General features: G+C 36.0%; 1 long non-coding RNA gene across 3 annotated transcripts in view; it reads left to right on the plus strand.

Moving 5' to 3' along the window:
* The first annotated feature begins 3,562 nt into the window (after positions 1–3,562).
* LOC138715465 (uncharacterized) overlaps positions 3,563–16,217 on the plus strand; it is a 55,513-nt gene continuing 42,858 nt past the window's right edge. The window contains exons 1-5 of one of the 3 annotated variants that reach the window (XR_011336359.1): positions 3,563–4,400; positions 4,520–4,715; positions 4,962–5,599; positions 5,810–6,001; positions 6,226–6,358. This is a non-coding gene — a long non-coding RNA (uncharacterized lncRNA). The other 2 variants (XR_011336358.1, XR_011336360.1) reach the window with 2 other exon arrangements.

A 16,217-nucleotide genomic window follows, 5' to 3' on the forward strand; every position in this document is an offset into this window, starting at 1 on the left:
TGTTTTCTTTTAGCATTCTTATTAATATCATTAACATTTTTTTATGTACTTACGTTTTTTGTTTTACAATTCTCTCTTTTTTATGTATTAATTCCTTAATTAGGCTTCTATTGTAACCATTTTCGTTAGGTATTTGAATTATTTTATTGTATTCTTTGTTGTAGTTGTTCTTGCTTAAGGGCGTTTGTATTAATCTATTAATAAAAAATTTGAAATTATTTAGTTTGTGTGAATTTTGGTGTTCTGAAGTTATTGGAATGCTGTGGTTGGTGCTTCCGGATTTCCTATAAATATTAAAGCCAGATTTGTTTTTCTGTTTTATTGTAGTAATGTCTAAAAAGTGAATAGTGTTGTTGACTTCTATTTCTTGCAAAAATTTTAAGCTATTATGTAGCTTATTGAATGATTGTAGTATTTGTTCATTTGTTTTTTCATTCTCATAAATTATGAATGTATCGTCTACATGTCTGCTATAGCATTTGATGTTATGTGATTGTAAAATATTGCTTATGTGGTTGTCTTCTATGTGTTGAATAAATATCTCGGCTAATAGGCCTGATAATGGATTTCCCATCGTGAGTCGCTTGTGTTGCTTATATATTCTATTATTGAACTGAAAATAATTTTGTTTAGTTACAGTGTGTTATTATCTGTTCAATTTTGGATCTGTGTAGATCTAATTAATTTGTGGACCTAAGTAATTTATTTTCAATTATATTAATGGTTACATTTATCAGAATATTAGTACATAAATTTTCAATGTCAAGTGATAACATTTTAGTGTTCTTAGTCACTTTTAAATTGTTGAGTTTATTAACTAATTGATTAGTATTTGTTGTTGTGTATAGGTGTTGTAATTTCAATGTGAATCTTACGTACTGTTGTAAAAATTTACATATTTTGTAACTTGGAGAGTTGATTCTATTTACTATTGGTCTCATTGTAATGGATTTTTATGAGTTCTCGGCAGTGTTTTCAAGGAAGAATTTTGGGATTTTGATTTACATATTTAAAAATAGAATTAGGTGGGATAATTTCAGGAATGGATTTTATTAAAGTGTTATTGATTTCTTTTGGTTTGGTAATAATAACAGCAATAGTAATAATAATTCAATATGAAAACCTAACTTAGAAAAATAATATTGTAGGTAGAGGGAGCATCTTAAATAAAATAATATTTATATTTAAAAACCGAATAAAAAAGTAAAGTAAATATATCTTGCCAACCTAATTAAGTATATGTAAACTTAATTATTTACATGTGTATTATTATTATTATTATTATTATTATTATTATTATTATTATTATTATTATTAATTGCAATAATTGTATTGTAAGAGTAATGTGTTACCATTTCCACCGGGCGTTTACCCATCTGCAGTGTGAATAAATACCATCTACCTACATGTAAATCAGCGTGATATGTATGATAATGATGCTAAGTAACCTGTTTCAAAACGGAGTATTCAATCCTCATGGCGATTAACCAGCGTGTTGACCAGGGTAACAATGTTGAGAATCCAGCTTTAAGATAGGGCAACGAACTCTCGTGGCATATATGAGATCTGAGAGCGACTTTGAGTTCTTTTAAAGTCCGAAGCTCCAGGATCTATTCAAATACGGACAGAACATGGTAATATCACCAATGCAAGTTTCCACTGGAGTCCACAGGGAACAAAAGTACAAGAAGAGGAAGACCTAGAGTGCCAATACACTCAGAAATGAAGCCGAAGAGTAAGGAAGGAGATGGAGGCACAGGCAAGAAACAGAATTCACTGCCGATCTTTCATCAAGGCAAGCTGCTTCCAGAGGAGTGACAGCACTGATGCTGCTAGTTTCGCTGGTCATTATCGGAACTTACAAGCAACTTTTACTTCTTCTGAAGTCCGAAGCTTCAGGGTCTATTACTTACTTTACAAATTAATTCATCCATTTTGCAATTATTTTTTCTACTGTTTTATTTATTTTGTTTCAGAAGTTTTAAATAGTCATTTGGGCTGTACTAACCGGCCACAAAGAATCAGCGGCAGCTGATGACACCCGTTCCATGACAGCTCACTTCATACGTAAGCTGCTATGGACTTAATGCAGCTTCTCGCTATACTCTCTCCTTGTTAGGAATAGGCGTTTGATTTTCATTGAGGCTTTTGTTTTCTTATAATAATCCGAAGCCAATATAATATGCCACTTTTAATAAGTGAATTGAATTAGCGATATTTAACATTCTAACAGGGGAAATTAAAATATTACCACAGGTTATAAAATACAGTATCCATAAGCCGATTAAAATATGTATATAATTATGTAATCTAATATATTAAATGCATAATGTGTCATGCATCTAAGTGATATTATATTGTACAAGAAATCAGCATTATAATGCTCGCCCAAGTGCTGCATGTATTGCATGTACTTGGTGTAACGTGATTTATGTTGTGACTGTGGAAGTGGTTAGTAATCAAGAAGAGTAGCAATGCTTCAATTTCTGTAGTTTGTAATGGCTATACATCGGATCTGGCCCTAAATTTTTAAGTTCTAGTGCCTATATAGCTTGTAAACGTATGTAAAATAGGTTCTTATTGTTTTAAAATAGGTACAATAACATTTATGAAAATACATAGTAAGGGATATAAGTAAAGCAATTTCACCTATTTAAAAATAGAGAGATAGCAGTAATGGTGATGCTTGAGAACTATAGGCTTTAAGCATAGCCCGGCCCACACTATGTGGCAACGTCGCACAGCACGTCAGTTGCCGTCCTATCCTGCTGCATAGCTGTTAAATGCGAGAAATATAGGCTTTAAGTAGAGCCTGGCCCACACTACGTGGCAACGTTGCACAGCACGTTAGTTGCCGTTCTATCCTGCTGCATAGCTGTTAAATGCGAGAAATATAGGCTTTAAGTAGAGCCTGGCCCACACTACGTGGCAACGTTGCACAGCACGTTAGTTGCCGTCCTATCCTGCTGCATAGCTGTTAAATGCGAGAAATATAGGCTTTAAGTAGAGCCTGGCCCACACTACGTGGCAACGTTGCACAGCACGTTAGTTGCCGTTCTATCCTGCTGCATAGCTGTTAAATGCGAGAAATATAGGCTTTAAGTAGAGCCTGGCCCACACTACGTGGCAACGTTGCACAGCACGTTAGTTGCCGTTCTATCCTGCTGCATAGCTGTTAAATGCGAGAAATATAGGCTTTAAGCAGAGCCTGGCCCACACTACGTGGCAACGTTGCACAGCACGTCAGTTGCCGTTCTATCCTACTGCATAGCTGTTAAATGCGAGAAATATAGGCTTTAAGCAGAGCCTGGCCCACACTACGTGGCAACGTCGCACAGCACGTCAGTTGCCGTCCTATCCTGCTGCATAGCTGTTAAATGCGAGAAATATAGGCTTCAAGTAGAGCCTGGCCCACAGTACGTGGCAACGTCGCACAGCACGTCAGTTGCCGTCCTATCCTGCTGCATAGCTGTTAAATGCGAGAAATATAGGCTTTAAGCATAACCTGGCCCACACTACGTGGCAACGTCGCACAGCACGTCAGTTGCCGTTCTATCCTGCTGCATAGCTGTTAAATGCGAGAAAAGCAGTAGGCTACATCGTTTTTCGTGTCAAAGGAAAAGTAATGACTTCCTGAATCTTTAGTGAGTTTACTAAACATTATCGGTCTTACTAATAAAAACTCTATATACAGACGTTTAACTGTCTTATACTTATATAATGAGTAGCTCGTTTATAAGTCGTGTGTAAATTCCTTACTAATAATCACTACGGTCGTGTATAACAGTATGACTGTTACACAGTTACGTCATAGTTTCGTCATTACTTCGTTACGAAAGGTAATAGAATCTCTGAGGTTCTCTATTGCATCCGGTAGAGCGCTCTAGTGTGGCGTGTTAAATACAAAGACGTTTTATAGTTTAACCTAGACTCACTACGAGCGCTGTTCCTCGACCAAAAATTGAACACTTTCGCGCATAGTCATCTTGGGGCAGAGAGCCATGTGATTACAATATGTATACATCACAATTCCGCTTAATTTGAAATAACATAGAAGGTTACTCAGTATTATTGAATGTGTTAGGAGTAAGTGCGTATTAATTTAATCAATAGTGTGTGTGTATATAGTGTTTATATAGTTTAAATGAATCGTTCTCCTGTTATATGTGAAATCACAGTGTAGGGCTACTATTTTGCTACATATTGAGGCCCATACATATAGTGTTTATATAGTATTTTAATCATGTTATGAGTGAAACCATCGTGTGCTCTTGTGCTGCATACAACTGTACAAAGTATTTTCTTTTATCATTTATTTTCATCGTACTCCTATATAAATTCCGCAAGTGGAATCATGGTGTATAGTTGTGCTGCATACAACTGTACGAAACAACGTACAAGTAAGTTAGTTACATATATTGTATTAGGATATTGTAAAATGACTGAGGACATTAGTACATATTTATTGTGTTAATAGAAGAGAATGTTTTATAGGAGTAAGCGCAAACTTTCTTTTTAGGTTTCCATTGCAAAAACCTGAGCTTCTCAGTAAATGGTTATCTGCTGTTAAACGCGATAAATTTATACCATCAATTCACCACAGGCTTTGTTCAGTTCATTTCATAGAATCTTGTTTCTGGAAGACTAGTGGTAATAAATTACTGAAACCTGAAGCAGTTCCATCAGTTTTTAATTTTCCAGCCCATCTCAGAAAGGTAATCACAAAATAAGTTTAAAAGGCCATAGCCTAGTTAGATTTTTGACCTTTAAAATAATGTTTTTTTTTATGTTCATTTATTTGTAACTTATATTGAAGTACGGTACTGAAAGTTACTTATAACATAGATCCATGTCTATATTTTGCAAATCATAATTAAAATGCTCATAAGTGAATGTTTTTTATGTGTTGGAACCCGTATGTCCACATTCAGAATTCTTACCACTTCTAAAATTTATTTCAGATTGAACAACCACCCCGTTGAGTATTAAAGAGATCATTAGAATCAGACAAACATGAAACAAATGAAGAAAGTAACAGTGGTACTATTTTAATAAATACTGATCAGGTCGTAACAGAGCACAACTATGCTCTTAGTCCCAAAAAAAAATGTAAATTAATGGAAAAAGAGCTGGAAAGAAAGAATGAACAAATTGAAAATTTAAGATGTCTAAATTCCACATACAGAAAGAAAACTCACAAACAAGAGGGTTCAATCAACAAATTGAAAGTAGCAATAAAAGAATTGAAAGAAAAAAATCTTGCCACTGAGCACACACTATCAGTCATGCAGGATAATTTTTCGGATGTGATGTTAGATATCATTTCTAGAGCAGTTGGTGAACAGAAGGGTGAATATTCTGATATACTTAAGAAGTTTGCCATAACAATGCACTTTTATTCACCAGCTGCATATGACCAGTTACATGACCATGTTTTAGACAACGAATATCCCGAAAACCACATTTTAAGAATAATGCATCTGACAATAAATCTGTATGTGAAAATCAGATGTCATCACACTGCAAAATCATACAGTATTGCTTAGCACAAGAAGATAGACAACATCTCTCTCAATCAATTTTATTTATGAATCAATAGGTGAGTGCAAAATAAATCTGGTTAAGTATTTTCATATTATCTAGATATGGCCTAGTTACAATATTTTGATATTCTTGCACATATTCGATTTAATAATAACAGTTGATGCATTTCCTTGTTTATTGAAATATTTATTATTAGGCCTAAGCAAAATGCACACAGTCTGCAAGATTAAGTTAATGTCCTAACTCGATTAATTAAATATTTCAGGAACTCCATCGGTACAGATTTGATGAATTGTGTAAATATGAATAGGCCTAATCACGAAGACAAGAATTTTTAATTGACAATTTTAGCATAACAGCTTAATAGCCTATTTGTTGTTCACAAAGATGACGATTACTGAATGACAGTTCCAGTTTCTTCAATTATTTGCTGTTGTAGACTACTACAGGAATGCAGGTGATTACGTTTCACTGTTTATATATGTTTTTATCCTTGTTACTCTTTTAGCTTATATTTGGTTGTTTTTTTTTTTTTTTTTGGTATAGTAATAAATCTTAGTGTCTTTTGCGGTTGCGTTCTATCAGCATTACTGTTCGTCCGCTATTTTTCACGACCGCAAGATGCACACAATGTGCAAGATTAAGTTAATGTTCTCACTCGGTTATTGAAATATATTTCAGGAAGCCCATCCTACGGATATGATGAATTATGTAAATATAAATACGCCCAATTCATAAAGACGATGAAGATTATTGACTGACAGTTGCAGGATTAATATCTTTGATTATTTGATGTTATACCACAAGAATGCAGGTAATTACGTTTTACTATTTATATTTGTCTTCATCCTTGTTACTCTTAGGCTCATGTTTGGTTGTTTTTATGTTGTATAGTAATAAATCTTAGTTTGTTTTACGATTTCGTTCTATCAGCATTGCTTTCCGTCCGCTATCGTCACGGCCCCAAGATGGCGGCGAGCGATCGCTTCAATTTGGGTCAGTCCTATCTTCTGCGCAGCCGGCAGTGTGGGGACTTGGTTAAATATCGATAGTACAACTGGCTCTAATCGATTACCACACTACATTTTGGTCAAAGAGTACAAGCTACAGCAATATTATTCTAATAATTCTATGATCTTTGGTTTGTTCTTCTCTGGTTACAAGGTAACCATCATAAAATGACAGTCGATACGAACAGCTGTTAGAGGGGCGGCCATTTTTTCGCTATATACAACGCTTAAACAAGGGGTTTCGTATATATAACTACTGCAAAGCAATTCCCATTGTATAGTTACAGCCTGTTTATACGTCCATACTTTATTCACGGTTTATTGGTAACGTTTTCTGTCTCAACTCTGCATAAGTCTCGTATAAAAACTATACACGGTTTATTAGTAAGACTGTATGTGATTCACGCTATTATTATCAGTTATGACACAATGTTTTGCAATCCACATACATGTATGTGTTGTAAGATATCTTTACATATTTCTGCTGAACCTGGCCCTGTAAGTTGATTCACTGCAACAAGTTTTAATACTTTTCACTTTTTTAAATTTACCAAAATGCAGCAAATTAAAAAAGTTTCCGGTACAGCACTTTTCGCGAGATCATCTGTTTTATTTGCAGCGATCCCAATCAATCGTCCATTTTTGTAGCCTACAGTTCCTTTTACTCGAATTTGATACACGTGAATCTTCACAATATTTTCACTCTCTGAATACTGCCTAACGTGTTTCAAGAACTGTCTATTCTCAGATTTTGAAGAAGGGGATTCTTTAAACAATGAGGAAAGTTTTCTTAGATAGGCTATCAAGATGACAAGATGAAGTTCAGTCTAATCATATCCTAATACTTGACATTCTGGATATGAATTAAAAAAGAGTTTATAATTATTGAGGATACATCATACTGTCGCCCTGATCGGCGCAGTTGGTATGGCGCTGGCCTTTCTGTCCGAGACTGCGAGATCACAGGAATGAGTGCCAGGGCTGTTTCTAACTTCTCTCATTGCAATGTTGTTAACTCTCTGCTTTTCTGATTTCTTGGCTGACCATGGGTTACATCTTGGAGGAAAGTGGATCGACAGTATAGAAAAAGCCTCCATGAAGAACTGCAGACAACATTGTTGCTCCGCCCTATGAGCTACATACGTCGCAGATGAGGAGTGTGTACGTATGAATGGCAGTCTCTTAAGGGACGTCCTTTTCAGAAATAAATGGCAGACTATGAATTTTATGATCTCATGTATGTCACTCTGAACAATAAATTCCTAGTTAATGAACAGCAACTTATAGCCGTCCGTTCCTCAGCCGGACTAGTCCAGTACAAGAGAGGAAACTGCGAGCATCCGGAAATAGAACTTACACGTGCAAATATAAACTTCATCAAGAGATGTCGGGAATGCATGAACGCAGATGGGAGCCACTTTGAACAACTCCTGTGACGCAGTTTAGTACTCATATTATTAAATAAAAAATAAGTATGTGCATGCTATTGTTAACGAAAGTTATATGAGTAAAATACGCGGAAGTTACAGATAGATAATGACTCAATCAACGCCGACCATGCGCATGATGTCGACTGGGGGCACAGCAGAACGTTTTTTATTATTTTAAGGATAGGCCTATACTGTAGGAACCCAAATGAAATCACTCTTTTCTTCTTGTAAGGGGGAGGGACTCGAAGGCTTACACTGCAGCCTGAGGTTTATTGTGCTTATCACTGCTATTCTGTGAATGACTGGACAGCACTCTTACTCTTCTACAGTGAGGGACAGAAATGTTGAGCGGCTGGAGTATTTTTACAAGTCGAAGAATGCCACACTGCGCATGCTCTGGGCCAAAAGCCTGGTTCATACCATGAACAGATATTCGTCTCTCCTTTCTGTTTATGTATTACATATCTATGGTGAAGAGAAATTAAAACATGGGGGGAGGGGTTTACTACATTTTTAATACGTATACAAATATATTGACGTAAAATTCTGTAGATTTTAGAAAAAAAAAAAAAACAAACCTAAAATATGCAGAAGAGCCGGAAGCATTTCACCACGTTATGAAAACAACCAATGCTACCAGGCGAGCAAAGTGGTCTAAAGCGTAGCGTCTGCAGTGCTGATCAACGGTTCCAATCCCAACACGATCCATTATGTGTTATATTTATAAAAATATAGGGCTTCATATTAATTTGAGCTCCTAAATGTTACGACCAATTAACATTATTTACAGCATTTATCTTTCCACTGTGCTTCACTTTAATTCTATACATTCCAAAGACGCTGTAATAATCATTCATATTATGCTGTACTCCACCATGATTTAATTTAACGAATATCTGTTCATGGTGTGAACCAGGCTTTCGGCCGCAGCGTGCACAGTGTGGCATTCTTTGACTTGTAAATATTCGAGCCGCTCAACATTTCTGTCCCTCACTGCACGCCGCACCGGCTACAGTATGGGTCATGAGTGTGAATCAATGTGTCCGAGGTCCAACCCAGCTATTCTGCTTCAATTGGTTGAGGGAAAACCCAAACCAGGTATGGAACGGAATTCAACTTAACTTCGACCTTTCACGATCTCTTGCGCTAACACTTAACCTAGGCGCATTCCCAAACTCACACTGGCTGACTACACTAAGGTTCGCTGCGTACTCAGGTTTCGAGCAGGCAACCTCTCTCGTCCCTAGGCCAGCCCCCTCCCCTCGTGCGTCGCCAGCAGAAGTTCGAGGAATGCTATGAATAGGTCCGGATTTCCAATTTCCATTCACTATCAAATCTACCATGTGACAAAACATACACAATTAAACGAAAAAACAGTGAAAGTATTCATTCATTCATTCACAGTGTTGTGTCCAATGGCTTGTTTTCATGCATTCTCCTATTTTCTGCCTTCCTCTTAAGCTATGGTTCCGCTATGGCGATCATCGCCGAGCGAACAACGCCGCTCGATTAGCTCTACGTGTAAATAACCGCAGCTGGTTTCTTTACGACGTTCATCGCTGGCTGCAGCGATGTGCGTCAGCGTTCATCGCTCTGGATTGATTTGACTTCAAATTGAGAGCGATGATCGTCGTACATTGAGAAAACAAAAGAATTACGGTAAAGCAATATGGCTTCAAAACGTGTATTTAGAACTTCTCAACAATAAATGACATTTTAATTAATTTTGTTGCCAGTCATCCTGCCTGTATGATATGGGTTCGAAAGTATATAGAGATGCCCATAAAAATAAGGAAGTTGGTGAAATTATAGGGAAGGGTACATTAGGTACATTACTTACTTACTTACAAATGGCTTTTAAGGAACCCGAAGGTTCATTGCCGCCCTCACATAAGCCCGCCAGCGGTCCCTATCCTGTGCAAGATTAATCCAGTCTCTATCATCATACCCCACCTCCCTCAAATCCATTTTAATATTATCCTCCCATCTACGTCTCGGCCTCCCTAAAGGTCTTTTTCCCTCCGGTCTCCCAACTAACACTCTATATGCATTTCTGGATTCGCCCATACGTGCTACATGCCCTGCCCATCTCAAATGTCTGGATTTAATGTTCCTAATTATGTCAGGTGAAGAATACAATGCGTGCAGTTCTGTGTTGTGTAACTTTCTCCATTCTCCTGTAACTTCATCCCGCTTAGCCCCAAATATTTTCCTAAGAAACTTATTCTCAAACACCCTGAACCTATGTTCCTCTCTCAGAGTGAGAGTCCAAGTTTCACAACCATACAGAAGAACCGGTAATATAACTGTTTTATAAATTCTAACTTTCAGATTTTTCGACAGCAGACTCGATGATAAGAGCTTCTCAACCGAATAATAACACGCATTTCCCATATTTATTCTGCGTTTAATTTCCTCCCGAGTGTCATTTATATTTGTTACTGTTGCTCCAAGATATTTGAATTTTTCCACCTCTTCGAAGGATAAATCTCCAATTTTTATATTTCCATTTCGTACAATATTCTGGTCACGAGACATAATCATATACTTTGTCTTTTCGGGATTTACTTCCAAACCGATCGCTCTACTTGCTTCAAGTAAAATTTCCGTGTTTTCCCTAATCGTTTATGTATTTTCTCCTAACATATTCACGTCATCCGCATAGACAAGAAGCTGATGTAACCCGTTCAATTCCAAACCCTGCCTGTTATCCTGAACTTTCCTAATGGCATATTCTAGAGCGAAGTTAAAAAGTAAAGGTGATAGTGCATCTCCTTGCTTTAGCCCGCAGTGAATTGGAAAAGCATCAGATAGAAACTGACCTATACAGACTCTGCTGTATGTTTCACTGAGACACATTTTAATTAATCGAACTAGTTTCTTGGGAATACCAAATTCAATAAGAATATCATATAATACTTCCCTCTTAACCGAGTCATAAGCCTTTTTGAAATCTATGAATAACTGATGTACTGTACCCTTATACTCCCATTTTTTCTCCATTATCTGTCGAATACAAAAAATCTACATTAGAAAACTAATATTACAAATGAACTTTTTAATGACAGTGGTTATAAAAATGCCGAATTGAGTGTTTTTAAGCAGGGATGTATAAACAGGGTGTCAAGAGAATCTCTTCCATGAAATGTCAACCTTTAATAACGACGATTACAGTAATGTAGGTCTAATTAATTAGCATACTCGAGACTATTTTAAAATTCAAATGAAGTGTGTCTTATCATTAGATTTCAGTTGAATAGCTTGGTCATAGCTTGAATATCGAAACCACTACAATTTATAACGAACAATGTAATTTATTTTGTTGACGTGATTTGCTCTCTCGGAAAATATAGGTATTTTTCCAGAAAAGCTAAAACAAAGAGGGCACAACATTCTTTCCCTTCACTGGCTTCTGTGAGCTTTAGCTACTTACTGTATATTGATAAACACGGATCTAGTATTAGTCTGCAGCGACATGTATTTTTAATACGGAATAAAAATCGTTTAATGCCTACCTATATATTCTAATGCACTGTTGTAGCCCCATTCCACTTGTTAATTTACCAACATAACATGCAAGAGATCCAGGATGAATTACTGTAGCCTACCTATGTGGTCAGTTTCCTTAGTATTGCTCCTGCACCTGTCGAGTATTAGGTTTTAACAAGCAGACGGAGGAAAGCTACATATTTCTGAAAATTATAGAATTTAATAAACTTGAATAATTGTTTTAACATAATTGCAATATCATTTTACGATACCGGTAGGCCTATCTTAAAGTAATAGACAATTTCTCGCTGATGGTTTTTCAACAAATGAAGTAGGATTTCTCTTCACATCACATTCAATTAAAGGCAAAATAAAATTGAACTGCTCTATGGTAAGTGTAAAATAGTCTTTGAATTTAATTTGATCGGTAGGCCTAAGTGTATGTCTACAAATTAGCGCATTGGAACATCCTTCTGTACGTCTGGTTTTAAACATATCATTGGTTTGGAGACTTCTGTCTATTGGTGTACATTATATTCAATTCGATCATATTCTTTTTCCTCAAGAAGTAATACAGTCATTATTTTTTCCCTATTTAAAGCCATTTTAACAACTTGTAAATTCTCAAGTTCATTGTTAAACAGCTGGAGACAATCGATATTAATCTGCGATGTCCTCAATCGACTGATTGTCGATTCTTAGAAATCGATTATTCTCTACAGCAAAGACGGCGATGTTCGCAGCAAAAGGAAACCGCATAGCCGATGTTGAGCACTGAGCAATCATCGTCAGCATTGTTCGCTCGGCGATGATCGCCGTAGCGGAACCATAGCTTAAGTCTCCGCATATGATCCAATTATCTTAATGTCGTCTATTATATGATATCTTCTTCTGTCCCTAACTCTTTTCCCGTTCACCATTCCTACCAGTGCATCCTTCAGAAGTTTCTTTTCAACCAGTGACCCAACCAATCAATTCCTTTGCAGTATCGAAATTGAGTTCTACATTATGTTACGTTCTTATTTTGTACTACAACTAATTGCTCAAAATTGTCTTCACTTAAACTCATGTCTTTATCTGACACACGTTTTCGAACACAGAAAATATTATTGTTACATCACAAGAAGTGACAGGTGCATACTGAAGTTGAGAAATTTAGGAAAAAGTGTAATTGCATTGTAAATCTTTTGCATTTCCGCACGACCATGACCCCATGGCGAATCGAACTTGCGACCTACCGACTTTGCAGCGTCGACGCTATTGTGCCCCAAATACACAAGTACTTACGTCTTTATTACAAGAATTACAATAAACTACGTCACCGTCCGTCCTTAGAAACTCCTTTTTCTTGATCCATTTGACACAAGATCTCTGCTTGCAGTTCTAACAGGAGCTACAGCAACACTTCACAATTCGACACAAAAGTATACTAAATTGCAGTTTGCAAGCATGCTGCTCCTGGCTTCCTTTCAATATTGGGGTAGGGAATTCCATTGTAACAAAGGGAGGATTTAGTGAAAAGTCCAAAAACTACTTGTCAAGTAGGTAGATTTTTTTTTATCAGTGTACAAAGCAATATTCATAAAAGGCACTATTATGCAAGTTAACATAATATATGCACTAAATCGAGAAGAAAAGGAATAACATGTTACGTAGAATCTATTGAATCTAAAATATTGAACATACGCATGAATCTACTCCCAAAGCATGGACAAAGCATGACAACAGAACGTCATAAAACGAATATTTGCAAAGTTTGAGGATTTTAACAAGCTTATACCAAAACATGCATTTGCATGGAAATCCGGGTTCTAGCAGTGAATGATTACTAAATTGGAGTAATGGGACTTGAACCCTGACCGCCTATGTGATAGGATGAAGGTCTGGCCACTCAGCTACTGCAGGGGACCTTAACCAGGTAACTTGTCCCAATCAGAATTTGAACTCTGGTCCGCTCGTTTCACAGTCAAACGTGCTAACCTTTACTCCACAGTGATGGACTAATTAAATAATTTAATTCAAACACGCAAATAAGAAGGTAAAGTTTGCTTTTATGTCAGATATAGAAGGCATTCTCTTTAATTCCAAATTCAAGGCAGCTGATATTTGATTTCATATAAACTGTAATTTCTACGGGTTAATTAAAATAGGTTACACAAATTTAATATGAAGTAGCTATATATAAATCATCATTATTTCTAGTACTTTTATTACAACTCTCAGTGCTTGAAATACCGTAATAATTATATAACAAGACTCACAGTTAAGCCGCTCTTGTAATTCTAACCGCCTTATACCTTCTTTAAGTGGTTCACCAATGTTTCACAACTGAGCAAAAATTCTTCTTAAGATAGAGAGCCCACACAGTATTTCATACCTGCTCCCCGCTGAACTTCAATTAATTGAAAACAAGTAGTAGAAATGACTATACAGTGTGTTTCAAAAGTCACGCATATTTTCTTCTACAGTTAAATGGAAATATTTTTCGAAAACCGCTCGGACTCGTCAAACAGTATACTTTAAAAGACACTTTTTCACAAAAACAAACCATTCTTGATATCATTGTTGTGCGAGTTGTGACGTCTTCGGAAGCATTTTAAACGACACCCTGTATTTTTCTGACTACCACCAGGAAGGTTTTTTTTATTCTCCATGGTCTAGAGAAACACTTCCAAATCGTGAAGAATTATCCAAATGGGTTAAGTAGCTTCTGAGATTACTTCATACAAACAAACATTCTCTCTATATTATATAAACATTTCTATGTTTCCATCTAGAATACAATAATTATACCCGTATTGAAATAGTGCTCAATGAATATCTTCCGTTTGTTGTGCAAGGCTGCCTGAAATAGACGCAGTCATTTGTTTTCATTTCATTATAGCCTATTAGTCTGAGGAGGCACTGATAAAACACATTGTTATTTTAATACTCGTATACCTCGTTAAATATCAGTCCTATCGAAATTTTCATAGAATACTACTTACTGTAAACCATTTTTAAAGAAATATTTGTTATGGAAGATTTTTCATAAAAATCAATAATAAGCGAGTTATTTCGATTTATTTAATTCAGGCCCCCTTATAACACCCCTTTAAAATAAAGTATTCAGCCATTATCACGTGAAAAGGTGACAAACATCCAGACCAAAAGACATACAAATGGAAATTTAAAAAATGTGAATTTTGGCTTGAGAATGGTTAATTATACATGTTAACGTCAATTATTTATGGACAATCGAAAATTACCAGAAACATATTGGTTAGATTTATTTTTAGAATAGACAATGCTGTGGAGCACCATGGTGCTCTTTGAATGACATTTGCTGCTCTCGTCTTGCAAATAAAAAAGTGCTCGCGAGCACAAATGCTCCTAGTGTCTTTTTTTCAATTCAAACTTTGTTGTACGAGGTGGAAAAAGTAGTGTTCCTGTCCATCCATTATAATACCTTAGAGATCTAATGGGCCTTCTCGTATTTCACAGGGTGTATAACCCCCTTTCAATTCAATGTGTACTTAATCAGAATAATCAAGATTATTCAACAGAATAATATACATCTTGATTACACAACTTTTAACACTGTATCACTTCGGAATTTGTATGATAATAACTTTCTTGTGTTAAATATTATTAACATACCTTGTTAACATTTTTCGACCTATTTTCGGCCATCTTCGGAACTGGTAGTTGTTGGAATAATATAGTTGCTCGTGCGGAACTTAAATTGATAGATACCCAGTTCTTATAGTGCTGAAATATTTCTTTTAAAAGGAAAAATGTATAAATTTTTAGGAGCACAAAATACAAAAACAGCGGAATATTTCTCTCAAATGTCTGGCTATGTTCAGGACAACCTACCCATGCAAAAAAAGCTTTGTAGCTTATGAAATACTTCAATCACGAACACGATTAACTAACTCACATCTGCAGGACTGTTTATGTTAGCTACAAGCGACCTCATCTTGGATATCACTAAAATTCTGAGTACATTCAAGTTCAAAGATGTCATTACCCTGTATGAATGTTTTAAAATTGTATTTTTGTTTATTTATTTAGTTTATGCATTCATATCGAACATACCTAGTCTATTTCCTGGTGCTCGCTCACTAGTATTACATGTGGGCGGGCAGCTCGTACTCTTCAAAAGGTTGAGAACTCCTGCTGTAGAGATTCCAATGATCTTATGGGAAGCCAGACTTCAAACGTTAATATTAGATGAACGATCCATAGAAATTGACACTTTAATATAGGACATTTTTCCTTTTCTCCTACCCTCACAAGACAAGTTTTCAGGTCCATAACACCAGTGACCAAATGTTATAAATTGTTAGATTATGCTAATGATCAAAGTGGGAATCCCGTTAGAAAATATAAAAGGCAAAAGGAAAAGGAAAAACAAAAATATGCATATCATTTAGATTAATATAATCACAGAAAGACATCATTAACAGCGGGAATAGTCCAATTCATGATGTAGAAAATAATTTGTCCCATATTTTTAGGCAAAGCAGTGATTTATCTCCACTTCAATTAGGATGTGATAACAACACGGAAATGCCACATTTTCCGGAAATTACGTAGAAAGAAGTTAATCAAGTCCTTTGCAAAATGCGCCTTGATACAGCACCCTCTCCTTACAAAATATCTGTACGAGTTTTAAAACATTTAAATGCAAGTGAATTTATCTAATATCTGGGAACTGTCAAGCCTCCATTTAATCATATACGCAGGGAAACCTTCATGA

This window comes from Periplaneta americana, chromosome 15 (genome assembly GCF_040183065.1).
Source record: "Periplaneta americana isolate PAMFEO1 chromosome 15, P.americana_PAMFEO1_priV1, whole genome shotgun sequence".
Classification (NCBI taxonomy): Eukaryota; Metazoa; Arthropoda; class Insecta; order Blattodea; family Blattidae; genus Periplaneta; species Periplaneta americana.